The 25,520-nt window shown below is 48.7% G+C and overlaps 10 non-coding genes and 3 pseudogenes across 10 annotated transcripts; all 13 read right to left on the bottom strand.

The window, feature by feature from the left end:
* Positions 1-1,350: 1,350 nt before the first annotated feature.
* On the bottom strand, positions 1,351-1,541 carry LOC142500594 (U2 spliceosomal RNA). Its single transcript, XR_012803135.1, has one exon. It is a non-coding gene; the product is annotated as a U2 spliceosomal RNA (small nuclear RNA).
* Positions 1,542-2,364: 823 nt separating this feature from the next.
* LOC142500123 (U2 spliceosomal RNA) lies at positions 2,365-2,543 on the bottom strand (annotated as a pseudogene).
* Positions 2,544-8,464: 5,921 nt separating this feature from the next.
* Positions 8,465-8,655, bottom strand: LOC142500593 (U2 spliceosomal RNA). Its single transcript, XR_012803134.1, has one exon. It is a non-coding gene; the product is annotated as a U2 spliceosomal RNA (small nuclear RNA).
* Positions 8,656-9,478: 823 nt separating this feature from the next.
* LOC142500072 (U2 spliceosomal RNA) lies at positions 9,479-9,657 on the bottom strand (annotated as a pseudogene).
* A 2,976-nt stretch (positions 9,658-12,633) lies between these two features.
* LOC142500591 (U2 spliceosomal RNA) lies at positions 12,634-12,824 on the bottom strand. The gene has a single exon (XR_012803133.1). It is a non-coding gene; the product is annotated as a U2 spliceosomal RNA (small nuclear RNA).
* Positions 12,825-13,647: 823 nt separating this feature from the next.
* Positions 13,648-13,847, bottom strand: LOC142500753 (U2 spliceosomal RNA). Its single transcript, XR_012803274.1, has one exon. It is a non-coding gene; the product is annotated as a U2 spliceosomal RNA (small nuclear RNA).
* Positions 13,848-15,442: 1,595 nt separating this feature from the next.
* LOC142500590 (U2 spliceosomal RNA) lies at positions 15,443-15,633 on the bottom strand. Its single transcript, XR_012803132.1, has one exon. It is a non-coding gene; the product is annotated as a U2 spliceosomal RNA (small nuclear RNA).
* Positions 15,634-16,456: 823 nt separating this feature from the next.
* On the bottom strand, positions 16,457-16,647 carry LOC142500589 (U2 spliceosomal RNA). The gene has a single exon (XR_012803131.1). It is a non-coding gene; the product is annotated as a U2 spliceosomal RNA (small nuclear RNA).
* Positions 16,648-17,470: 823 nt separating this feature from the next.
* On the bottom strand, positions 17,471-17,661 carry LOC142500588 (U2 spliceosomal RNA). Its single transcript, XR_012803130.1, has one exon. It is a non-coding gene; the product is annotated as a U2 spliceosomal RNA (small nuclear RNA).
* Positions 17,662-18,484: 823 nt separating this feature from the next.
* LOC142500587 (U2 spliceosomal RNA) lies at positions 18,485-18,675 on the bottom strand. Its single transcript, XR_012803129.1, has one exon. It is a non-coding gene; the product is annotated as a U2 spliceosomal RNA (small nuclear RNA).
* Positions 18,676-19,498: 823 nt separating this feature from the next.
* On the bottom strand, positions 19,499-19,689 carry LOC142500586 (U2 spliceosomal RNA). The gene has a single exon (XR_012803128.1). It is a non-coding gene; the product is annotated as a U2 spliceosomal RNA (small nuclear RNA).
* Positions 19,690-20,512: 823 nt separating this feature from the next.
* LOC142500794 (U2 spliceosomal RNA) lies at positions 20,513-20,726 on the bottom strand (annotated as a pseudogene).
* A 3,509-nt stretch (positions 20,727-24,235) lies between these two features.
* LOC142500092 (U2 spliceosomal RNA) lies at positions 24,236-24,425 on the bottom strand. Its single transcript, XR_012802802.1, has one exon. It is a non-coding gene; the product is annotated as a U2 spliceosomal RNA (small nuclear RNA).
* Between the last annotated feature and the right edge of the window lie 1,095 nt (positions 24,426-25,520).

Raw genomic sequence — 25,520 nt, 5'->3', positions numbered from 1 at the left:
CTTTCTCAGGTCGCTTACTCGCTCCTTACATTTTTTGTAAGCCTTGGCACACTCCTCCTCTTTGGCAAACGACACAACGAAAATGCCCTGGCGCTGGAACGCCTGCAAGCAATAGACGTCTGCGCTGTTCACCTCCAACTTCTCTCTCAAGACGTCCTCCACGATAACGCCGAGTCTCACTCGCCATCTCTCCGCCTCTGTCACCAGGAACCTGATGGTGTTCCTCTCACAGGTCTCGCTCACCATCTCTCTCCTCTTCATCTGTCCGGCCGTCCAGGATCAGGTGCGACGCCCCTAAAGCAGCAAGAGGGTTAAGTTCCTGGGGAACGATCCCTCAAGGCCAAGGCGCCGGCCCTTCACCATCTCTCTCTCTTGATCGCCTCCCGTGCTCGAGTTAGCGTGACTCCCTCATAGCAGCATGGGTCTTAAGCTCCCCAGGAAGCGATGACCCAAGGCCAAGGAGTCACAGACTCAGCGCAACCTCTCAGCCCAGACACTTGATCTGAGCCAAAAGGCCGAGAAGCGATAACCAGAAATGGGCCCCCGCCTGAGCGCCGCCCGACGGCCAGGGGCGCTACGCTTTAGGGAGAAGGGCAGAGGGAGCCGCTGGCTGCCCGCTCGCCTCCTCCCCCAGCAGGCCTGCCTCCAGTCCCTCCGCTCCTCCCGACACAGCCCCGGGGAGTCTATGCAGCAGCGGCGGCGACGACGACGACGGATGCAAAAGCCAAAGACTTTCTATGGAGTAAAGAAAAGCAGCCGCACACACTGCTGGGGGGCCCGCATGGCCAGCAAACAGCCAAAAAGGCACATGCTTCCAGTTCTTTTTCCGGCACCAGGCTTCGTCTGCTTATTTGCATAGGAACCGCCCACTTTTTCTCTGCTAGCCGACTCGTCCGGGCTGCCATGAAACTCAGGCAGCAAGCATGCAAGCAGCCAGTGGCTGGGCTTTTCAGTTCAGGTCATTTCAGCCAGCCAGCCATTGTGACAAGAAGCCAGCAAGTCAAGGCATTTGCTGCTTGCTGCTTGCTGCTTGCTGCTGCAGTGTTTGCTATGCAGGCTATTTGGATACAGCTTCAACAGGAGTTTCTTAGGCATCTGCTCGTTCGGACTGAATTAGGCTAGGCAGCAGGCGGCACTCCTGCTCCATGCGAGGAGGAGCTGAAAAGAAAAGAAAGTAAGAAGCCACGCAAAAGAGCAAACAAGACACAGCAAAAAGAAGGAGGCTTTATTTTGTCGTCATTTCATCTTCTTCTTTCTTTGCAAAAGAAAGAGCCAAAAATGCATGTTTGTTTTTTTTCTGTCAGACAGTCATTTGTTTCTATTTTTTGATACAAGCCAAATATCCCCAAAGGGAAGTGCACCGGTCCTGGAGGTACTGCAATACCAGGTCAATGCGTGGAGTGGACAGAGCAAGCTCTTCTTCCATCTCCCTGTTCTAAAAATCCATTTAATATATGGTCCCCAGATAGGGGACGTATCAGATATTAAACTGATAAGAACAGATACTACACTTGATCTTAGCCAAAAGGCCGAGAAGCGATAACCAGAAATGGGCCCCCGCCTGAGCGCCGCCCGACGGCCAGGGGCGCTACGCTTTAGGGAGAAGGGCAGAGGGAGCCGCTGGCTGCCCGCTCGCCTCCTCCCCCAGCAGGCCTGCCTCCAGTCCCTCCGCTCCTCCCGACACAGCCCCGGGGAGTCTATGCAGCAGCGGCGGCGACGACGACGACGGATGCAAAAGCCAAAGACTTTCTATGGAGTAAAGAAAAGCAGCCGCACACACTGCTGGGGGGCCCGCATGGCCAGCAAACAGCCAAAAAGGCACATGCTTCCAGTTCTTTTTCCGGCACCAGGCTTCGTCTGCTTATTTGCATAGGAACCGCCCACTTTTTCTCTGCTAGCCGACTCGTCCGGGCTGCCATGAAACTCAGGCAGCAAGCATGCAAGCAGCCAGTGGCTGGGCTTTTCAGTTCAGGTCATTTCAGCCAGCCAGCCATTGTGACAAGAAGCCAGCAAGTCAAGGCATTTGCTGCTTGCTGCTTGCTGCTTGCTGCTGCAGTGTTTGCTATGCAGGCTATTTGGATACAGCTTCAACAGGAGTTTCTTAGGCATCTGCTCGTTCGGACTGAATTAGGCTAGGCAGCAGGCGGCACTCCTGCTCCATGCGAGGAGGAGCTGAAAAGAAAAGAAAGTAAGAAGCCACGCAAAAGAGCAAACAAGACACAGCAAAAAGAAGGAGGCTTTATTTTGTCGTCATTTCATCTTCTTCTTTCTTTGCAAAAGAAAGAGCCAAAAATGCATGTTTGTTTTTTTTCTGTCAGACAGTCATTTGTTTCTATTTTTTGATACAAGCCAAATATCCCCAAAGGGAAGTGCACCGGTCCTGGAGGTACTGCAATACCAGGTCAATGCGTGGAGTGGACAGAGCAAGCTCTTCTTCCATCTCCCTGTTCTAAAAATCCATTTAATATATGGTCCCCAGATAGGGGACGTATCAGATATTAAACTGATAAGAACAGATTTTTTTTTTTTGTTTTGAAAGTTAAATCTTTATTGTCAATCAACATTCAAGTATATACAGAAAAAAGAAAGACTTTTCGAAAAACAAAAAACCACCCCTACATACAAAAACCCCAAACATAACTTTCACGAAATTCCATACTTGTTACAAAAAACACATATCATCACCCCCTATAGGTATCCCCACATATTCTACTTACTTATTTACATTAAATTATATTTATTGAGCAATGAACCATAGAAACAAAAACTTTTGTATCTATTCTTCTCAAAAAATCATCTCACCAAAGTATTCCAAACCTCAAAGTTCCAGAGGTCAGCCTGGACTCTGTTTGCTCTCTTGTCCATCCTGTAGTACACATACATCCTGCTTTTGATCAGTTTAATACATTCACTCACATTCACCTCATCCTTCTTTCCCACCAAAATATTCCTCACTTGCCATAAAGCTTCTTTCACACAATTAATCATTTGCCACGCAATTCTCTCCCTTCCACTCTCATACTCTCCTAATCCATACAACATTCTCTCCAAACTCAAACTTTTCAAGAGCGTAACTTCTTTGAATAGTGGGCCAATCTTCCTCCAGACTGCCCTCGCAAAAGAACAGTCCCAGAGGAGATGGACCACGCTCTCCACTTTCTCACAACATTCTCTCGGGCACCTGTCTGTTACAGCCAGGTCCCGCCTCTTTTGCACCTCACGCACCGGGAGGCACATCCACGCTGTCATCCAAGCCACATCCTTTTGCTCATTAAATAGGTACTTCTCATTCACCATCTTCCATCCCTTCCTCATTTGGTCTCCATTCAGTCCCCCGATCATCTCCATACTCTCCCTCGCTTTCAACACTTTCGTCACTTTCTTCCTAGACTTCCATACCTCCATTCCTAGCATTTGCAATTCAAATTTTACAATATACGTCTCTATAATGGTATAGAAACGTGATGGCTTGAAACAAACTGGTTTCGTGAGGTCATATCTAACTCCCCAGAGTCTTCTGCACATTCCCCTCATCATATACCCACAAAAATTTGCGCACAGAAGCTCTATCTTATCTACTCTACCTATATAAAAACTAATATAATTTAAGTACAAGAACACTTCCAGGTCAGGAAGGTCCTTCCCCCCATTTTCTCTTGATTTCACTACCCTACATCTTCTCAACTTTTCTTCCTTGGAACCCCAAAAAAAGGTGCACAACATCCTCCACACCTTTCGCAGCCAAACACTCGTTGGAGGGAAAATCAGGCCGATATATAAAATACTGGGGAGTAATACTGACTTAATTATCAGATTCCTCCCCTCCAGAGACAAAGCTCTCATTGACCATAAACTTATTTTCTTGCTCAATTTTGCCTCTAGGTTAATCCAGTTCTGCGTCCCTTTTAGTTCACTATCAAAAACGAGGCCCAAAACCTCCAGGGGTCCCTCAACTATGGGAATTTTCAGTTCCCCCAACCCTTCTACCTCACCAAATGCCTTAACATTACTCTTGGCTCTATTGATCTTAAAAGCTGAGGCTTGACAGAAAATCTCTGTCTGAAAAAGAGCTCTCTTTAGGGCGACAGACGACTTACAAACCAAAGTCACATCATCCATGTATGCTAGAATTTTCAAACTCCGGCCTCTGCTACCCGGAATCTCTATCCCTCTAATAACTTTGTCCCGATTCAACAAACGTACAAGCGGTTCCAGAGCACAGATAAACACGACTGGGGAGAAAGGGCACCCCTGTCTCACGCCAGACCTAACACTTATTTGTTTTGTAAGGAAGCCATCAACCTGAATCCGACTAAAGGCGTTCTTATATAATACTTTTATAAACCCCAAAAACCGTCCAGGGATCCCCATTCTCTCAAGCACATGATACAAGAAATCATGGGAAACCCTGTCGTATGCTTTCTCAAAATCCAGAGTTGTTACTACTAAGGCTTGCTTCCTTTCCCCACAATCATAAATCACATCTCTTAACAAGGCCAAATTCTCCCCAATCTGTCTACCCGGCACTGCACACACCTGCTCCTCCCCAATAATTTGATCTAAAACAATTTTAACTCTATTGGCTAAAACTTTGGCTATAAGTTTATAGTCTGAGTTAAGTAACGTGATCGGCCGCCAGTTTGAAAGTGCCGATCTGTCTCCCTTTTTAAAGATTAACGTCACTATACCCTCTCTCATTGATTTGGGAAGTTCTGCTTTCCCAAGACAAGCAACACACACCTCCAGAAAGTCCTTACTCAGGATCCCCCAGAAAGTCTGGTAAAACTCATAAGGCAAGCCGTCACTTCCAGGGGTCTTATTTTTCTTCCCATTTTTCAGGGCCTCTTCCAATTCGCCTAGTTTAATTTCTTGTTCTAATACCTCCTGATCTTCCTTCTCCAAAGCCCTCTCTAATGCATTCAAGACATCCACCTCAAAACTCTCATCCCTTCCTTTCACTTCATACAAATCCCTATAAAACTCTTCAATCGTTTCCAACATTCTTCTTCTTTCGCTCACCTCCGTCCCATTCGCGTCTCTTACACCCCTCATTTGTTCCTGCCTTCCATACGCCTTCTTAAAAAAGAAGCGCGTGCACCTTTCCCCCTGCTCCGCCCTTTCTATCCTAGCTTGAAAGATTATTTCTTTCCCCTTCTTTTCAAGCATCCCTTTTATCTTCTTCCTAGCCTCTTCTATCTCTAAATCTATCTCCTCCCCAAAATTCCTCAATCTATACAAAAAATTGAGTCGCAAATGCCACCTTTCATACTCCTCTCTCTCCTTCCTTTTCCTCTCACATCCTCTCTTAATGAAAAAAACTTTAGACTCCATTTTCACCATCTCCCACCATTCAGTCAGGTCCTCATATTCATCCTTCTGCATTCTCAACCTTGTATACAACCATTCATACCTCTTTCGCACCCGTTCATCCTCAAGCAAGCTCACATTCAACTTCCATACATTCCTCCCATGCACTTCTCTCTTTCCTAAGCATATATTTCCCTCCATCCATACATGATCCGTGAACGCAACCCTTTTCTGGGTCATCGTGTTCACCTTTAGCCCCTGTGTAAAAAAATAATCAATACGCGACCTGGCCGTCCCTTTGTCACTAAACCAAGTAAAACGCTCTTCGTTACGCAAAAACTTTTTGCCCTGGTCACACAACTTAAAATCTATAACAACATTTTTTAACAAAACCCCCGTGCTATCCACCCCTACACTCTCACCCACCCCCTCCCTATCACCCCCCACCACCGTGCAATTGAAATCCCCAATAACCACAGTAGGCATTGTTCCCGGTAGAAAAAGCTTCAATTTCTCTATTAGCTCCCCGCGCTTGCTCCTATGTGGAGGCATGTATACATTGAAAATCCGGAACACACACCCCCCCACCTCCACCACTACCAATAGCAGCCTCCCCGGCTCTATAGCTAATACATCCTTAATGTTGGCTTTTGGGCTTTTAAATAAGATCCCCACGCCATCGTTCTTACAGGAACTCCCGGGAGACCACACTGCTGGTCCCCAACCCCACTCCTTATCTCCAGGAGGGGAGTTTATGGCACACTCCTGTAAACAAAAAATGTCCCCTTTAGAATGTCTCAAGAAGTCCAGGATCATAGCCCTGCGAGCAATTCCCCCCACGCTTCGTACATTCAAGGAAACTATATTAATCATAATAATGCAAAGGATATATTTTCACCGTCATGACTTCAACTCACGTGATCTATCCATCATAGTTGTATCACTTAGGTTGGATACCGCTCCATCCTCTAGGAAGGATTGATCTGTTCCTATTTCATTTACAGTACCTGCCGAACCTGGGGAAGGATACCCAGACCTTTCTGAATCAGATGAGAATTCCTCAATCTGCTGAGAGGAGACTACGTCACTTTCACTGACTATCTCCTCTATTCCCTCGCATCTTGCCTTGGTCTCGGTTTCTGCTATTGCCTTTACTCCCTTTTCAGCAGGTCTTTTCCTGTTCGTCTTTTGGGAGGGCTGAACATCCATCTCCTCTTCCTTGCTCTGCTCTCCTTCAGCCGCCTGCCTCACGAGGGCTTCCTCCCTCTCTGCAGCCTGTCTTCCAGGATCAAGCTCTGACTCGCTTTCCAGATCGGTTCCTATCTCCTCCAGGCCTCCTGCATTCTCCTCTGCCTCTGGAGATGCCGCCGGGGAGATCTCTGTCGGGAACACTTCCTCTAATGCGACTACAGGACCCATGTCTCTTGTTGCTTCTGGTTTTGCTGCATTGGCATAGGTTCGACGCGGGCACTGCCTTGCCATGTGTTCTGCCTCCCCACACAAATCGCAGGTGCGCTCCATCTGACAGTTCTCTGTTGAGTGGCCCTCTCTCTTGCACTTTTTGCAATAGAACTCTTGGTTCGTGCAATTTTCACTAGTGTGTCCATACACGTGACATTTTCTGCAAAACTGGGGTTGCCCCGGGTACCACAGGAAACCCCGATCATTTCCTATGGAGAAACTCGGGGGCGGCAGCTTTACCCCTCCAACATAGCCGTCATCTGGCTTGAAGCAGACCCAGAATTTCCGCTTGCCGTTGAACACCCCATAGGCATTCTTTTGGTCGTATCCTCCCCGTACTGTGCTGCAGTATTTGTACAGAAACGTCCTAATGTCCGCAGTAGGAAAAAAGGGATTGAACATGTGCACAGAAATAGGTCTCTCTTCCAACATGAAAGATGGTTGGATCTTAACGCCCAGGAACCGCACATCTTCTTTTAGAGCTTTACTCCTCTCATAGGTGTTCATAGCGTCCTCGGGATGGTTGAAAGTAATGTCGTAGTACCCCTGTTTGGGGAAATCCTGGACGCAAAACAGCTGGTTGTAGTCGACCTTCAACGCACTTTTCAAAATCTGTTCCATCACGAACTTCAGTGTCACTCTCAAACGATGATCAGCCTCGACCTGGATACGGACGGTGTTTCTCTGGCGTACCTCAGCGTACGCATTCGCCATTGTCGCCTTCTAGGATAGCAAGAGATGGCGCAGTCCCCTTATGGCAGCATGCCAGCTTAAGGCCCCAAAGGGGTCGATGCTGGAAGGCAAAGGGACCACAGTCTCTGCTGGCCTTCTGGTTTCAGACACTTGGTCTTAGCCAAAAGGCCGAGAAGCGATAACCAGAAATGGGCCCCCGCCTGAGCGCCGCCCGACGGCCAGGGGCGCTACGCTTTAGGGAGAAGGGCAGAGGGAGCCGCTGGCTGCCCGCTCGCCTCCTCCCCCAGCAGGCCTGCCTCCAGTCCCTCCGCTCCTCCCGACACAGCCCCGGGGAGTCTATGCAGCAGCGGCGGCGACGACGACGACGGATGCAAAAGCCAAAGACTTTCTATGGAGTAAAGAAAAGCAGCCGCACACACTGCTGGGGGGCCCGCATGGCCAGCAAACAGCCAAAAAGGCACATGCTTCCAGTTCTTTTTCCGGCACCAGGCTTCGTCTGCTTATTTGCATAGGAACCGCCCACTTTTTCTCTGCTAGCCGACTCGTCCGGGCTGCCATGAAACTCAGGCAGCAAGCATGCAAGCAGCCAGTGGCTGGGCTTTTCAGTTCAGGTCATTTCAGCCAGCCAGCCATTGTGACAAGAAGCCAGCAAGTCAAGGCATTTGCTGCTTGCTGCTTGCTGCTTGCTGCTGCAGTGTTTGCTATGCAGGCTATTTGGATACAGCTTCAACAGGAGTTTCTTAGGCATCTGCTCGTTCGGACTGAATTAGGCTAGGCAGCAGGCGGCACTCCTGCTCCATGCGAGGAGGAGCTGAAAAGAAAAGAAAGTAAGAAGCCACGCAAAAGAGCAAACAAGACACAGCAAAAAGAAGGAGGCTTTATTTTGTCGTCATTTCATCTTCTTCTTTCTTTGCAAAAGAAAGAGCCAAAAATGCATGTTTGTTTTTTTTCTGTCAGACAGTCATTTGTTTCTATTTTTTGATACAAGCCAAATATCCCCAAAGGGAAGTGCACCGGTCCTGGAGGTACTGCAATACCAGGTCAATGCGTGGAGTGGACAGAGCAAGCTCTTCTTCCATCTCCCTGTTCTAAAAATCCATTTAATATATGGTCCCCAGATAGGGGACGTATCAGATATTAAACTGATAAGAACAGATACTACACTTGATCTTAGCCAAAAGGCCGAGAAGCGATAACCAGAAATGGGCCCCCGCCTGAGCGCCGCCCGACGGCCAGGGGCGCTACGCTTTAGGGAGAAGGGCAGAGGGAGCCGCTGGCTGCCCGCTCGCCTCCTCCCCCAGCAGGCCTGCCTCCAGTCCCTCCGCTCCTCCCGACACAGCCCCGGGGAGTCTATGCAGCAGCGGCGGCGACGACGACGACGGATGCAAAAGCCAAAGACTTTCTATGGAGTAAAGAAAAGCAGCCGCACACACTGCTGGGGGGCCCGCATGGCCAGCAAACAGCCAAAAAGGCACATGCTTCCAGTTCTTTTTCCGGCACCAGGCTTCGTCTGCTTATTTGCATAGGAACCGCCCACTTTTTCTCTGCTAGCCGACTCGTCCGGGCTGCCATGAAACTCAGGCAGCAAGCATGCAAGCAGCCAGTGGCTGGGCTTTTCAGTTCAGGTCATTTCAGCCAGCCAGCCATTGTGACAAGAAGCCAGCAAGTCAAGGCATTTGCTGCTTGCTGCTTGCTGCTTGCTGCTGCAGTGTTTGCTATGCAGGCTATTTGGATACAGCTTCAACAGGAGTTTCTTAGGCATCTGCTCGTTCGGACTGAATTAGGCTAGGCAGCAGGCGGCACTCCTGCTCCATGCGAGGAGGAGCTGAAAAGAAAAGAAAGTAAGAAGCCACGCAAAAGAGCAAACAAGACACAGCAAAAAGAAGGAGGCTTTATTTTGTCGTCATTTCATCTTCTTCTTTCTTTGCAAAAGAAAGAGCCAAAAATGCATGTTTGTTTTTTTTCTGTCAGACAGTCATTTGTTTCTATTTTTTGATACAAGCCAAATATCCCCAAAGGGAAGTGCACCGGTCCTGGAGGTACTGCAATACCAGGTCAATGCGTGGAGTGGACAGAGCAAGCTCTTCTTCCATCTCCCTGTTCTAAAAATCCATTTAATATATGGTCCCCAGATAGGGGACGTATCAGATATTAAACTGATAAGAACAGATTTTTTTTTTTGTTTTAAATAGTTTTATTTACCATTTAACAGTTTTACAATAAAGTAAAAGTCATTTTTTCACAAAGCAATTTTTCCTTCTTCACTTAATTCTAAAAAATATATCCTTCTACCCTCATTACTTTCCTACTCCTCCTCTACTACCTACCTCTTCTATTCCCACCTGCTTTTTATATCCCGTTATTATCTCTTTATACCTCCTCGGATTACTCTCTGTCAGTTTTATAAGTCCTTGTAATCCTTCTAATATTTTCTCTTTTTTTTCGTCTCCCCCATACCATAATTTCCAAAAAGCTCCATCTCCAGTTTTCTGGTGAAGCTCCTCATACTCCTCTTCTATTCTCTCCGCTATTGTTTTTGGTACCTCTGCTCCTCCTTCTCCCTTCCTCTCCTCTATCATTTTTTCCCCACTGCTACTATCTGTTGTTTCCTCTCTTTTTTTAGGGGGGGTTCCCCCTGTAGCTTCACTATCACTTTCACTCAATCCTCTCAAAATTATCCCTTCTCTTTTTTTCCCTTCCTCTCTATCTCTTCCTCCTATCTCCATCTTTCTATCCTGCTTTGTCTGAACTCTCGCTCCGTCTTCACTACTACTCGCCCCGCTTACTTTCCTCTGTATCTTACTACTGCCTTTGTTGCCTTGTACTTCCCTATCCTCCTCTCTCTCATTTTTCTCCTTTCTCTTTTGTGCTCTTCTTTCCACAGCAGAACATTCCATTTCACAAATTTCCTCCTCTACCCCAATAATACTATCACTACTTTCTGAAGTTTCTCCTGTTTGTTCTAAGGGCTCTACATCTCCCCCTTCCTCAGCCTCTTCCTTCTTCCTAGCTTCCTCCGCCAGCATTGCTTCCCCCTCCAGTCTAAATCCCTTCTCTCTCAAAGCCTTTATCTGATCTTCTCTCAACTTTATATACTCTTCTACAGTCATCACCGCTCTACGTTTCATAAGGTCATCTAATTCTTCTATTACCTCCTTATCACTCATATCCTTTTTATGTATCACTTTCATCCACAACTTTACATCCCCCACCTTCTCCTGAAACACCTTAACTTTTTCATTAAGTGCCTCCTTCTCCTCTTGTTCCTCCACCCTTTCCGCCCACTTCCCACTCTGAGTGCTCCAAGCTTCCCCTTTACCATCTTGTCCAGTCTTAGGGGTTCCCACTCCTTCTGCCCTTCCTCCCTCCCGCAGATCCATCTCCCCCTCCCCTATCTGCTCATCCCTTAGAATAAGTCCATCCAAGTCTGTATCACTTTCCTCCTCACTTCCTTTTGTCGTCTGGGCATAAGTTCTTTTCTTCGTGCATTGTCTTGCAATGTGACCTCGCTCCCCACATAAATCACATCTTTTGGGTACATCACAATTGGCTGAAAAATGTCCTTCCTTTCCGCAATTGCGGCAACACTGTCCTGTTTTTTTACAGTTCTCGCGTACGTGTCCATATTCCAAACAGTTCCTGCAGTACAGGGGTTGCCCTGGGAAAAACAAAAATCCCCGGTTTCCCCCAATACTAAAACTCGACGGGGGGTTAAGTACTCCACCTGCACCTGATGGGTCAGGTTTAAACCGGGCCCAAAACCTTCTTTTCCCATTATATATCCCATAAGTATTGTGCAATTCCTCACCGCCTCTTACAGATGAACAATATCTCTTCAGAAACATCACCAAGTCCTCTTTACACACATACGGATTGTACATGTGTATGGTAATCGGCCTCTCATCCATTCTGAAACACGGAATCATCTTTATGCCTCGCATGCTCTGGTCATCCAACATCTCCTTCACCTTCTCAAAGCAACAAAGTGCAATTCCTTCCTGATGGAAGGTCACGTCGAAAATTCCTTGCCGGGGAAAATCCTGCAGGCAGTATATGCTCTCTGCATCCATCCCAATCTTCTGGATAACATCTTCCACGATAAAACGCAGCTCGACCCGTCCTCTCTCCGCCTCCTCTACCACGAACCGGATCGTATTCTTCAGATGCGTCCATGTCGCCATCTCGCCTTAGATCGCCCTCCGAGAACGCTCAGGATAGCGTGCCCCCCCAAAAGCAGCAAGTGGCTTAAGACTCCCGAAGGAGCCGATGCCACAGGGCCAAGGGGGCACAGTCCCAGCTAAGCCCCTGACTCAGACACAATGATCTGAGCCAAAAGGCCGAGAAGCGATAACCAGAAATGGGCCCCCGCCTGAGCGCCGCCCGACGGCCAGGGGCGCTACGCTTTAGGGAGAAGGGCAGAGGGAGCCGCTGGCTGCCCGCTCGCCTCCTCCCCCAGCAGGCCTGCCTCCAGTCCCTCCGCTCCTCCCGACACAGCCCCGGGGAGTCTATGCAGCAGCGGCGGCGACGACGACGACGGATGCAAAAGCCAAAGACTTTCTATGGAGTAAAGAAAAGCAGCCGCACACACTGCTGGGGGGCCCGCATGGCCAGCAAACAGCCAAAAAGGCACATGCTTCCAGTTCTTTTTCCGGCACCAGGCTTCGTCTGCTTATTTGCATAGGAACCGCCCACTTTTTCTCTGCTAGCCGACTCGTCCGGGCTGCCATGAAACTCAGGCAGCAAGCATGCAAGCAGCCAGTGGCTGGGCTTTTCAGTTCAGGTCATTTCAGCCAGCCAGCCATTGTGACAAGAAGCCAGCAAGTCAAGGCATTTGCTGCTTGCTGCTTGCTGCTTGCTGCTGCAGTGTTTGCTATGCAGGCTATTTGGATACAGCTTCAACAGGAGTTTCTTAGGCATCTGCTCGTTCGGACTGAATTAGGCTAGGCAGCAGGCGGCACTCCTGCTCCATGCGAGGAGGAGCTGAAAAGAAAAGAAAGTAAGAAGCCACGCAAAAGAGCAAACAAGACACAGCAAAAAGAAGGAGGCTTTATTTTGTCGTCATTTCATCTTCTTCTTTCTTTGCAAAAGAAAGAGCCAAAAATGCATGTTTGTTTTTTTTCTGTCAGACAGTCATTTGTTTCTATTTTTTGATACAAGCCAAATATCCCCAAAGGGAAGTGCACCGGTCCTGGAGGTACTGCAATACCAGGTCAATGCGTGGAGTGGACAGAGCAAGCTCTTCTTCCATCTCCCTGTTCTAAAAATCCATTTAATATATGGTCCCCAGATAGGGGACGTATCAGATATTAAACTGATAAGAACAGATACTACACTTGATCTTAGCCAAAAGGCCGAGAAGCGATAACCAGAAATGGGCCCCCGCCTGAGCGCCGCCCGACGGCCAGGGGCGCTACGCTTTAGGGAGAAGGGCAGAGGGAGCCGCTGGCTGCCCGCTCGCCTCCTCCCCCAGCAGGCCTGCCTCCAGTCCCTCCGCTCCTCCCGACACAGCCCCGGGGAGTCTATGCAGCAGCGGCGGCGACGACGACGACGGATGCAAAAGCCAAAGACTTTCTATGGAGTAAAGAAAAGCAGCCGCACACACTGCTGGGGGGCCCGCATGGCCAGCAAACAGCCAAAAAGGCACATGCTTCCAGTTCTTTTTCCGGCACCAGGCTTCGTCTGCTTATTTGCATAGGAACCGCCCACTTTTTCTCTGCTAGCCGACTCGTCCGGGCTGCCATGAAACTCAGGCAGCAAGCATGCAAGCAGCCAGTGGCTGGGCTTTTCAGTTCAGGTCATTTCAGCCAGCCAGCCATTGTGACAAGAAGCCAGCAAGTCAAGGCATTTGCTGCTTGCTGCTTGCTGCTTGCTGCTGCAGTGTTTGCTATGCAGGCTATTTGGATACAGCTTCAACAGGAGTTTCTTAGGCATCTGCTCGTTCGGACTGAATTAGGCTAGGCAGCAGGCGGCACTCCTGCTCCATGCGAGGAGGAGCTGAAAAGAAAAGAAAGTAAGAAGCCACGCAAAAGAGCAAACAAGACACAGCAAAAAGAAGGAGGCTTTATTTTGTCGTCATTTCATCTTCTTCTTTCTTTGCAAAAGAAAGAGCCAAAAATGCATGTTTGTTTTTTTTCTGTCAGACAGTCATTTGTTTCTATTTTTTGATACAAGCCAAATATCCCCAAAGGGAAGTGCACCGGTCCTGGAGGTACTGCAATACCAGGTCAATGCGTGGAGTGGACAGAGCAAGCTCTTCTTCCATCTCCCTGTTCTAAAAATCCATTTAATATATGGTCCCCAGATAGGGGACGTATCAGATATTAAACTGATAAGAACAGATTTTTTTTTTTTTTTTTTTTTGTAGCCCGGGTGGTGAAAAAAGTGATTCCACCTCAAAAACCGTGCTCGTGGTCAAGTGAGACCAGGTGCGCTCCACATGTGACAAAGTCTTCTCCGGAGAGTAGGCCAGTCCGTACCAAGAAACAGTCCTCTCCAGCCGAAGCCTTGGATTCCTGTTGTTACATTGACGTCGTCATCCGAAGAATCCGACGTCCATCCTGTTCCCTCCTAGTGCAGCAGACGCCGCAGGAGGGTCCAAGTCTTTAGGGTGTTCGGCTGACGCCTACTAACCCACCGTGATCTTCTCCCGAGGGATTGGCGTTCACTAGCCAGCACTACAGTCTTTACTCTCCGAAGAAAGGGGTGACGTTAACCCAACACCAAACAAACAAATTCATGGTGCGAGTGCTCCGGTGCTCTGTGCAATGCAGTGCAGGAGGTGCTCAAACGTACAACACAAAAAGGGTGTGCACGAGTGCACGCCTGGCCCTTTGCAAGGCCAGGCGGTGACAAAAATAATTGGCTTGTCCCCTCAGCGGAAGGCAATAAGGGGGGCCAAAGTGCGGGAAAAATAGGGGACGGTGCAAAAAAATCTGTGCTGATCAAGTGCTCGTAAGTGGAGGCCGCCGCCCAAACAGCCATCCACAGTGCAGCAAGTGATGCTCCCCAGGTGATCCAAGCCTGGGGTGCAAGATTAAAAAGCCCGGGCTACTTTGCATCCGCTGCCTCAGCCCATGACCAGACCAAGTGATGCAATTAGGGCCATCCTTCACAGGACAGACCCTACACTTGATCTTAGCCAAAAGGCCGAGAAGCGATAACCAGAAATGGGCCCCCGCCTGAGCGCCGCCCGACGGCCAGGGGCGCTACGCTTTAGGGAGAAGGGCAGAGGGAGCCGCTGGCTGCCCGCTCGCCTCCTCCCCCAGCAGGCCTGCCTCCAGTCCCTCCGCTCCTCCCGACACAGCCCCGGGGAGTCTATGCAGCAGCGGCGGCGACGACGACGACGGATGCAAAAGCCAAAGACTTTCTATGGAGTAAAGAAAAGCAGCCGCACACACTGCTGGGGGGCCCGCATGGCCAGCAAACAGCCAAAAAGGCACATGCTTCCAGTTCTTTTTCCGGCACCAGGCTTCGTCTGCTTATTTGCATAGGAACCGCCCACTTTTTCTCTGCTAGCCGACTCGTCCGGGCTGCCATGAAACTCAGGCAGCAAGCATGCAAGCAGCCAGTGGCTGGGCTTTTCAGTTCAGGTCATTTCAGCCAGCCAGCCATTGTGACAAGAAGCCAGCAAGTCAAGGCATTTGCTGCTTGCTGCTTGCTGCTTGCTGCTGCAGTGTTTGCTATGCAGGCTATTTGGATACAGCTTCAACAGGAGTTTCTTAGGCATCTGCTCGTTCGGACTGAATTAGGCTAGGCAGCAGGCGGCACTCCTGCTCCATGCGAGGAGGAGCTGAAAAGAAAAGAAAGTAAGAAGCCACGCAAAAGAGCAAACAAGACACAGCAAAAAGAAGGAGGCTTTATTTTGTCGTCATTTCATCTTCTTCTTTCTTTGCAAAAGAAAGAGCCAAAAATGCATGTTTGTTTTTTTTCTGTCAGACAGTCATTTGTTTCTATTTTTTGATACAAGCCAAATATCCCCAAAGGGAAGTGCACCGGTCCTGGAGGTACTGCAATACCAGGTCAATGCGTGGAGTGGACAGAGCAAGCTCTTCTTCCATCTCCCTGTTCTAAAAATCCATTTAATATATGGTCCCCAGATAGGGGACGTATCAGATATTAAACTGATAAGAACAGATACTACACTTGATCTTAGCCAAAAGGCCGAGAAGCGATAACCAGAAATGGGCCCCCGCCTGAGCGCCGCCCGACGGCCAGGGGCGCTACGCTTTAGGGAGAAGGGCAGAGGGAGCCGCTGGCTGCCCGCTCGCCTCCTCCCCCAGCAGGCCTGCCTCCAGTCCCTCCGCTCCTCCCGACACAGCCCCGGGGAGTCTATGCAGCAGCGGCGGCGACGACGACGACGGATGCAAAAGCCAAAGACTTTCTATGGAGTAAAGAAAAGCAGCCGCACACACTGCTGGGGGGCCCGCATGGCCAGCAAACAGCCAAAAAGGCACATGCTTCCAGTTCTTTTTCCGGCACCAGGCTTCGTCTGCTTATTTGCATAGGAACCGCCCACTTTTTCTCTGCTAGCCGACTCGTCCGGGCTGCCATGAAACTCAGGCAGCAAGCATGCAAGCAGCCAGTGGCTGGGCTTTTCAGTTCAGGTCATTTCAGCCAGCCAGCCATTGTGACAAGAAGCCAGCAAGTCAAGGCATTTGCTGCTTGCTGCTTGCTGCTTGCTGCTGCAGTGTTTGCTATGCAGGCTATTTGGATACAGCTTCAACAGGAGTTTCTTAGGCATCTGCTCGTTCGGACTGAATTAGGCTAGGCAGCAGGCGGCACTCCTGCTCCATGCGAGGAGGAGCTGAAAAGAAAAGAAAGTAAGAAGCCACGCAAAAGAGCAAACAAGACACAGCAAAAAGAAGGAGGCTTTATTTTGTCGTCATTTCATCTTCTTCTTTCTTTGCAAAAGAAAGAGCCAAAAATGCATGTTTGTTTTTTTTCTGTCAGACAGTCATTTGTTTCTATTTTTTGATACAAGCCAAATATCCCCAAAGGGAAGTGCACCGGTCCTGGAGGTACTGCAATACCAGGTCAATGCGTGGAGTGGACAGAGCAAGCTCTTCTTCCATCTCCCTGTTCTAAAAATCCATTTAATATATGGTCCCCAGATAGGGGACGTATCAGATATTAAACTGATAAGAACAGATACTACACTTGATCTTAGCCAAAAGGCCGAGAAGCGATAACCAGAAATGGGCCCCCGCCTGAGCGCCGCCCGACGGCCAGGGGCGCTACGCTTTAGGGAGAAGGGCAGAGGGAGCCGCTGGCTGCCCGCTCGCCTCCTCCCCCAGCAGGCCTGCCTCCAGTCCCTCCGCTCCTCCCGACACAGCCCCGGGGAGTCTATGCAGCAGCGGCGGCGACGACGACGACGGATGCAAAAGCCAAAGACTTTCTATGGAGTAAAGAAAAGCAGCCGCACACACTGCTGGGGGGCCCGCATGGCCAGCAAACAGCCAAAAAGGCACATGCTTCCAGTTCTTTTTCCGGCACCAGGCTTCGTCTGCTTATTTGCATAGGAACCGCCCACTTTTTCTCTGCTAGCCGACTCGTCCGGGCTGCCATGAAACTCAGGCAGCAAGCATGCAAGCAGCCAGTGGCTGGGCTTTTCAGTTCAGGTCATTTCAGCCAGCCAGCCATTGTGACAAGAAGCCAGCAAGTCAAGGCATTTGCTGCTTGCTGCTTGCTGCTTGCTGCTGCAGTGTTTGCTATGCAGGCTATTTGGATACAGCTTCAACAGGAGTTTCTTAGGCATCTGCTCGTTCGGACTGAATTAGGCTAGGCAGCAGGCGGCACTCCTGCTCCATGCGAGGAGGAGCTGAAAAGAAAAGAAAGTAAGAAGCCACGCAAAAGAGCAAACAAGACACAGCAAAAAGAAGGAGGCTTTATTTTGTCGTCATTTCATCTTCTTCTTTCTTTGCAAAAGAAAGAGCCAAAAATGCATGTTTGTTTTTTTTCTGTCAGACAGTCATTTGTTTCTATTTTTTGATACAAGCCAAATATCCCCAAAGGGAAGTGCACCGGTCCTGGAGGTACTGCAATACCAGGTCAATGCGTGGAGTGGACAGAGCAAGCTCTTCTTCCATCTCCCTGTTCTAAAAATCCATTTAATATATGGTCCCCAGATAGGGGACGTATCAGATATTAAACTGATAAGAACAGATACTACACTTGATCTTAGCCAAAAGGCCGAGAAGCGATAACCAGAAATGGGCCCCCGCCTGAGCGCCGCCCGACGGCCAGGGGCGCTACGCTTTAGGGAGAAGGGCAGAGGGAGCCGCTGGCTGCCCGCTCGCCTCCTCCCCCAGCAGGCCTGCCTCCAGTCCCTCCGCTCCTCCCGACACAGCCCCGGGGAGTCTATGCAGCAGCGGCGGCGACGACGACGACGGATGCAAAAGCCAAAGACTTTCTATGGAGTAAAGAAAAGCAGCCGCACACACTGCTGGGGGGCCCGCATGGCCAGCAAACAGCCAAAAAGGCACATGCTTCCAGTTCTTTTTCCGGCACCAGGCTTCGTCTGCTTATTTGCATAGGAACCGCCCACTTTTTCTCTGCTAGCCGACTCGTCCGGGCTGCCATGAAACTCAGGCAGCAAGCATGCAAGCAGCCAGTGGCTGGGCTTTTCAGTTCAGGTCATTTCAGCCAGCCAGCCATTGTGACAAGAAGCCAGCAAGTCAAGGCATTTGCTGCTTGCTGCTTGCTGCTTGCTGCTGCAGTGTTTGCTATGCAGGCTATTTGGATACAGCTTCAACAGGAGTTTCTTAGGCATCTGCTCGTTCGGACTGAATTAGGCTAGGCAGCAGGCGGCACTCCTGCTCCATGCGAGGAGGAGCTGAAAAGAAAAGAAAGTAAGAAGCCACGCAAAAGAGCAAACAAGACACAGCAAAAAGAAGGAGGCTTTATTTTGTCGTCATTTCATCTTCTTCTTTCTTTGCAAAAGAAAGAGCCAAAAATGCATGTTTGTTTTTTTTCTGTCAGACAGTCATTTGTTTCTATTTTTTGATACAAGCCAAATATCCCCAAAGGGAAGTGCACCGGTCCTGGAGGTACTGCAATACCAGGTCAATGCGTGGAGTGGACAGAGCAAGCTCTTCTTCCATCTCCCTGTTCTAAAAATCCATTTAATATATGGTCCCCAGATAGGGGACGTATCAGATATTAAACTGATAAGAACAGATACTACACTTGATCTTAGCCAAAAGGCCGAGAAGCGATAACCAGAAATGGGCCCCCGCCTGAGCGCCGCCCGACGGCCAGGGGCGCTACGCTTTAGGGAGAAGGGCAGAGGGAGCCGCTGGCTGCCCGCTCGCCTCCTCCCCCAGCAGGCCTGCCTCCAGTCCCTCCGCTCCTCCCGACACAGCCCCGGGGAGTCTATGCAGCAGCGGCGGCGACGACGACGACGGATGCAAAAGCCAAAGACTTTCTATGGAGTAAAGAAAAGCAGCCGCACACACTGCTGGGGGGCCCGCATGGCCAGCAAACAGCCAAAAAGGCACATGCTTCCAGTTCTTTTTCCGGCACCAGGCTTCGTCTGCTTATTTGCATAGGAACCGCCCACTTTTTCTCTGCTAGCCGACTCGTCCGGGCTGCCATGAAACTCAGGCAGCAAGCATGCAAGCAGCCAGTGGCTGGGCTTTTCAGTTCAGGTCATTTCAGCCAGCCAGCCATTGTGACAAGAAGCCAGCAAGTCAAGGCATTTGCTGCTTGCTGCTTGCTGCTTGCTGCTGCAGTGTTTGCTATGCAGGCTATTTGGATACAGCTTCAACAGGAGTTTCTTAGGCATCTGCTCGTTCGGACTGAATTAGGCTAGGCAGCAGGCGGCACTCCTGCTCCATGCGAGGAGGAGCTGAAAAGAAAAGAAAGTAAGAAGCCACGCAAAAGAGCAAACAAGACACAGCAAAAAGAAGGAGGCTTTATTTTGTCGTCATTTCATCTTCTTCTTTCTTTGCAAAAGAAAGAGCCAAAAATGCATGTTTGTTTTTTTTCTGTCAGACAGTCATTTGTTTCTATTTTTTGATACAAGCCAAATATCCCCAAAGGGAAGTGCACCGGTCCTGGAGGTACTGCAATACCAGGTCAATGCGTGGAGTGGACAGAGCAAGCTCTTCTTCCATCTCCCTGTTCTAAAAATCCATTTAATATATGGTCCCCAGATAGGGGACGTATCAGATATTAAACTGATAAGAACAGATACTACACTTGATCTTAGCCAAAAGGCCGAGAAGCGATAACCAGAAATGGGCCCCCGCCTGAGCGCCGCCCGACGGCCAGGGGCGCTACGCTTTAGGGAGAAGGGCAGAGGGAGCCGCTGGCTGCCCGCTCGCCTCCTCCCCCAGCAGGCCTGCCTCCAGTCCCTCCGCTCCTCCCGACACAGCCCCGGGGAGTCTATGCAGCAGCGGCGGCGACGACGACGACGGATGCAAAAGCCAAAGACTTTCTATGGAGTAAAGAAAAGCAGCCGCACACACTGCTGGGGGGCCCGCATGGCCAGCAAACAGCCAAAAAGGCACATGCTTCCAGTTCTTTTTCCGGCACCAGGCTTCGTCTGCTTATTTGCATAGGAACCGCCCACTTTTTCTCTGCTAGCCGACTCGTCCGGGCTGCCATGAAACTCAGGCAGCAAGCATGCAAGCAGCCAGTGGCTGGGCTTTTCAGTTCAGGTCATTTCAGCCAGCCAGCCATTGTGACAAGAAGCCAGCAAGTCAAGGCATTTGCTGCTTGCTGCTTGCTGCTTGCTGCTGCAGTGTTTGCTATGCAGGCTATTTGGATACAGCTTCAACAGGAGTTTCTTAGGCATCTGCTCGTTCGGACTGAATTAGGCTAGGCAGCAGGCGGCACTCCTGCTCCATGCGAGGAGGAGCTGAAAAGAAAAGAAAGTAAGAAGCCACGCAAAAGAGCAAACAAGACACAGCAAAAAGAAGGAGGCTTTATTTTGTCGTCATTTCATCTTCTTCTTTCTTTGCAAAAGAAAGAGCCAAAAATGCATGTTTGTTTTTTTTCTGTCAGACAGTCATTTGTTTCTATTTTTTGATACAAGCCAAATATCCCCAAAGGGAAGTGCACCGGTCCTGGAGGTACTGCAATACCAGGTCAATGCGTGGAGTGGACAGAGCAAGCTCTTCTTCCATCTCCCTGTTCTAAAAATCCATTTAATATATGGTCCCCAGATAGGGGACGTATCAGATATTAAACTGATAAGAACAGATTTTTTTTGTTTTTAAAGTTTTTATTTACTTGCGCATAAAATACAACATTTCAAAAAAAATACCAAATCAATAACAAAAAAACACATATTCACATATTTTCCAGCGCCAACAACTTAAATAACAACATATTCAAAAAAATTCCGCACTGCCCGTCCTTCTATCCTATCTTTACTATTCTATCTTATGATTTTTGTACTACGTCTCTGTTCCCTCCTCTCTATTCTCATTACATGCGCATATTGCCGTGCGTAACTTTTAAAACCTTCCTCTGTCCTCTCTGCTCTCATTACTATTATTGACTCTAATAAGTCTATTAACTGCTCTATATTTGCGGTTGGGTTGATCTCTTTCCAAAATTTCAGCCAACCCTCACCTTCCCCCTTCCCTACTTTTTCTGTAACCTCCGTCACTTTATCCTTTAGAGCTTTTTGTCTTAACGTTTCCTCTACTTTTTCCCCACTCACTCCACTAGAGACTACTTTCTTTTTCTCCACAACTATCTGATTACATATTCCTACTATTTTCTTCTGTTCTAACATCTTTGGACTAACTTTTCCCTTAGTTCCCTTTACTGTCTCCTGTTTTGAACAACTACCTATAGAATCATCACCCTTTTCTTGCACTCCACTTCCTTCACTTTCTGATCTCTCTGCCGTTGATGCTACTCCTCCTTCACTTTCACTCCTACTTGTCCCTCCCACTTTCCGTTTTGGCATACTTGTTGTCTCCCCCGCTTTTTTCTCTTTATTTAGGTGTCCCTTAACCTCCTTTTGCTCTCCACTTCTTTCACTTTCGGATGAGGAGATCTCTCCCCAGTCACTGCCACTACTCCCAGCCCTTGTAGGTGTTATTCCCTGAGTTTGTGTTTCCACAACACCCGGGTCTCCCTTAAACTCACTCTCCTCTTTCTCCCTTTCGTCTTGTATAATACTTTCCGGGGTCTCCTCCACCACTGTCACCTCTGTCAGGCTTACAAGGGTCACCTTACGGGGCCTTCCCAGATCTTTTACTTCCTCTTCCTCACTACTATCCTCCTCCTCACTAATATCCTCCAGTTCTCCAGAAAACTCCCTTTCCTCCTCTCTTTCCTTGAGGACTGCTCTGCCCTCTTTCACCTCCACCAAATGTCTATTCTCTTTTTTCATTTCCTCATATTCCTCTTTAGTGATGTTTTTTCTTTGGTGCATTACTTCGTCTAATCTCTTTATAATTTGCTGATCTGTACTTCCTCTATGTTGCTTCCTAAAAACTCCTACCCAGAAATCTACCTCCCCTACTGCCCTCTGGAACTCTCCTATTTTTTCTTCTAAAGCACTCCCACGTGGTATTTCTCCTATCTGTTCCCTCCCTATCTTCACAACCCTCTCCACTTTCTCTCTAGGCTCCTCTCTCTTTTCTCCCTCTTTGCCTTCCTTCCCTTCCATACTGTCTGCTTCCTGTTGACTTTTACGCTTTTGGGGCTTCTTTTCCCCCACTGTGACCTCCATTCCCTCCTCCTGTTCTTCACCAGACTTCCCCTCCCCCCCTTGTGTGTCATGAAAATCCATACTTTCCCCCCAGCTTGGGGCAGGCGTACTTACAGACCCTGCTTCCCCACCCTTATCCACAGCCTGAACAAAATCTCCTCCTTCCTTCTTTTCCCCACCAAAACTTTGAGCCACAGAGTCCAAGAAAATATCTTCCTCTCTTTTTTCCTGGGCTTCTTTCTCTCTTCTTTCCTGCCCAGTTTCAAACCCACCTCTGGTCGTCTGGGCGTAGGACCTCCTTTTTGAACACTGGCGGTATAAATGTCCACTTTCTCCACACAGATCACACTTCTTCGGGACGCTACAGTGTGCTGCTGTGTGCCCCTCCTCCCCGCAATTCCGGCACACTATCCCCGTTTTTTCACATTCGTCCTTAGTGTGTCCGTACTGAGAACAGTTTCTACAGTAGGTGGGTTGTCCCGGGTAAAAAAGAAACCCCCTGTTGCCACCAATGCTGAAACTCGATGGCGGGTGTAACACTCCCCCCGTACTGGAAAGGTCCGGCTTAAAATGCACCCAAAAGCGCCTTTTCCCATTGTACATATTATAGGAGTTCTTCATTTCCACCCCTCCTTTAACCGCCGTGCAGTACCTTCTTAAGAAAAGGATAATATCCGCCGTCTGTACATACGGGTTGTACATATGGACCACCACTGATCTTTCACCCATCATGTAACTGGGTTCTACGGTAATCCCTCTCATCCTTGGGTCGTTCGCTGCATCTTTACACTTCTGGTAGACATTTAGGCAATCGCTTTCTCCCACCAGCGTTAGATCGAAAATTCCTTGTCTAGGAAAATCTTGAAGGCAGTAGATTTTCACTCCACTCAGGCCAGCGATTTCTCCCAGCACCTTCTCCACAAAGCACGACAGTCCCACTCGTCCTCTCTCCTCCTCCACGACTTGAAATCGTAAGGTGTTCCTTAGGCTCGCTCCCGCAGCCATCGTCCTTGTCCTCGCTTTCTCGAGGTTCAGGTGCGGCACCCCAAAAGCAGCATGCAGCTTAAGCTCATAAGAGCGATGCTGCAAGGCAAAGGTGCCGGCCCCTCACACTCTGTCTCGTGTTCGCCCTCTGGAACGCACAGGATGTTGTACCTCCCCAATAGCTGCAATACGGCTTAAGACCCCAGAGGGGCCGATGCCGCAAGGCCGAGGAGGCACTATCCCTGCTGGCCCTCTGACTTCGACACTTGGTCTTAGCCAAAAGGCCGAGAAGCGATAACCAGAAATGGGCCCCCGCCTGAGCGCCGCCCGACGGCCAGGGGCGCTACGCTTTAGGGAGAAGGGCAGAGGGAGCCGCTGGCTGCCCGCTCGCCTCCTCCCCCAGCAGGCCTGCCTCCAGTCCCTCCGCTCCTCCCGACACAGCCCCGGGGAGTCTATGCAGCAGCGGCGGCGACGACGACGACGGATGCAAAAGCCAAAGACTTTCTATGGAGTAAAGAAAAGCAGCCGCACACACTGCTGGGGGGCCCGCATGGCCAGCAAACAGCCAAAAAGGCACATGCTTCCAGTTCTTTTTCCGGCACCAGGCTTCGTCTGCTTATTTGCATAGGAACCGCCCACTTTTTCTCTGCTAGCCGACTCGTCCGGGCTGCCATGAAACTCAGGCAGCAAGCATGCAAGCAGCCAGTGGCTGGGCTTTTCAGTTCAGGTCATTTCAGCCAGCCAGCCATTGTGACAAGAAGCCAGCAAGTCAAGGCATTTGCTGCTTGCTGCTTGCTGCTTGCTGCTGCAGTGTTTGCTATGCAGGCTATTTGGATACAGCTTCAACAGGAGTTTCTTAGGCATCTGCTCGTTCGGACTGAATTAGGCTAGGCAGCAGGCGGCACTCCTGCTCCATGCGAGGAGGAGCTGAAAAGAAAAGAAAGTAAGAAGCCACGCAAAAGAGCAAACAAGACACAGCAAAAAGAAGGAGGCTTTATTTTGTCGTCATTTCATCTTCTTCTTTCTTTGCAAAAGAAAGAGCCAAAAATGCATGTTTGTTTTTTTTCTGTCAGACAGTCATTTGTTTCTATTTTTTGATACAAGCCAAATATCCCCAAAGGGAAGTGCACCGGTCCTGGAGGTACTGCAATACCAGGTCAATGCGTGGAGTGGACAGAGCAAGCTCTTCTTCCATCTCCCTGTTCTAAAAATCCATTTAATATATGGTCCCCAGATAGGGGACGTATCAGATATTAAACTGATAAGAACAGATTGTTTTTCAAAGTTTTTTATTCAAACATAAAGATAAAGTTTTACAATTTTTTTCACTTTTCAAAAAATAACAAAGAACCGTATACATTACATTAGCATATATACACAATTTATACAAACCTACCTTCCATAATTCCACATATATCCCTTTCTATTTCAGACCTTTCGAATTTAGTGTACATTTAATTACGATATAAACACTCAAAAATTCCACAGAATCCAATTTATCAAACCATAAACTTTCTATACTATACATTAATAAAGTACTCATATTTCACATTTCCGACATATACAATAATTCCTTAGCATCCTATTTTCTCTACTAAGCTTTCCAATACATTTATATATACCCACCTAATTCATAATACCCATATATTCTATACCCCCATCTCTTCAACACATACCCCACTAAACATATCAGAGAAAACATCCTTATTCCATCAGTTATCAAATATTCCTCACATCTTATTCAATATATATACCTAGTCTCTTTTTGACATCCTCCGGTAAGTTTGCTATTATTTCCTTAAGAGCCTTCATAAGCCTCACTTTTTCTGCCTCAAAAACTTTTGGCTCCATTACTCGTTTCTGAGATATCATCCTCTCAAGCTCTTTAGTGGTACCCTCTATTCCCCTATAAGGGTACGCCTTCCGAAAAAGGTCATACCATAGGTCTATTTCTCCTACTTTCTCCTCAAACTCCTTTTTTTTCTCCTCCAAATTCCTCCGCATTGTGTCTTCTTTATTTGCCACTATACTGGTTTTTTCTTTCTGTTCTATCTTCTTCTGGCTGTCTCTCATTTCCATTGCTTTTACCGCTCCCTGCTTTGTACCCTCACCCAAACCAACCTTCCCACTTTTACTTCCCAAAGAGGGAGTCTCTGTCTCTATAGCCTCCATCTTTTTCGAACTCCCTTCCTCACTTTCACTCCTACTTGTCCCCCCCACTTTTCTTAGGTTCTCCTCTTTGTCATACTCACCCTGCTCACTCTGCTCTTCTTCCTCACTATTGCTTTCTGAGTCCGATATAATTCTTTCCCTCTGTCTATTCTCCACCACTTTTTCACAGTTTTCTAGCTCTTTATTTACAGCATGCTCAGCTGCTTTTGCTTTTGCTCTGCTTTTCTCCGAA

The sequence above is a fragment of the Ascaphus truei genome, chromosome 7 (assembly GCF_040206685.1).
Source record: "Ascaphus truei isolate aAscTru1 chromosome 7, aAscTru1.hap1, whole genome shotgun sequence".
In the NCBI taxonomy this organism is placed as follows: Eukaryota; Metazoa; Chordata; class Amphibia; order Anura; family Ascaphidae; genus Ascaphus; species Ascaphus truei.
The sequence above is the reverse complement of the archived record's forward strand: the minus strand, read 5'-3'. Positions and strand labels throughout refer to the sequence as shown.